Source organism: Pteropus medius, unplaced genomic scaffold, assembly GCF_902729225.1.
Source record: "Pteropus medius unplaced genomic scaffold, Ma_sr-lr_union100, whole genome shotgun sequence".
NCBI classification, from domain to species: Eukaryota; Metazoa; Chordata; class Mammalia; order Chiroptera; family Pteropodidae; genus Pteropus; species Pteropus medius.
Window position 1 is genome coordinate 7,130,519 of NW_024351647.1, and position 575 is coordinate 7,131,093.

Consider the following 575-nt stretch of genomic DNA (forward strand, 5'->3'; position numbering starts at 1 on the left):
GTAAAGGGGGTTACATATAAGGGGATAAGGGGAGTGTGAAATGGGTAAAAGGGATCAAATATATGGTAGCTGAAGAAAACTGGACTTTGGCTGATAAATACACAATACAATATACAGATATCAATTGATAATGCACACCTAAAAATTATATAAGTGTATTAACCAATGTTATCCCAATAAACTTAATAAAAAATGCCAATGGGATTTTGATGGGGATTGCATTAAATCTGTAAAATGCGTCTACAGCCATACCACTCTGAACAAGCCCAATTCCCTCCGATCTCGGAAGTTAAGCAGGGTCGGATCTGGTTAGTACTTGGATGGGAGAGCACCTAGGAAGACGAGGTGCTGTAGGGATAAAAAATGAAAAGTAAGGGATTGTAAACTGACAAGGTCTTTGCAATCTGGGAGGTCAACCAAGGATTGCCTTGCCTAGAAAGAAATCTGTATAATGCTTTAGGTTATATGGTCATTTTAACTATGTTGATTCTTCCAATCCAAGTACACAGAATACCTTTCCAAATATTGTATCTTCTTTGATTTCTTTTAATAGGATCTTATAGTTTTCATTATAT

At 36.2% G+C, this 575-nt stretch overlaps 1 pseudogene; it reads left to right on the top strand.

Moving 5' to 3' along the window:
- Positions 1-238: 238 nt before the first annotated feature.
- LOC120587300 (uncharacterized) lies at positions 239-357 on the top strand (annotated as a pseudogene).
- The last annotated feature ends 218 nt before the right edge of the window (positions 358-575 follow it).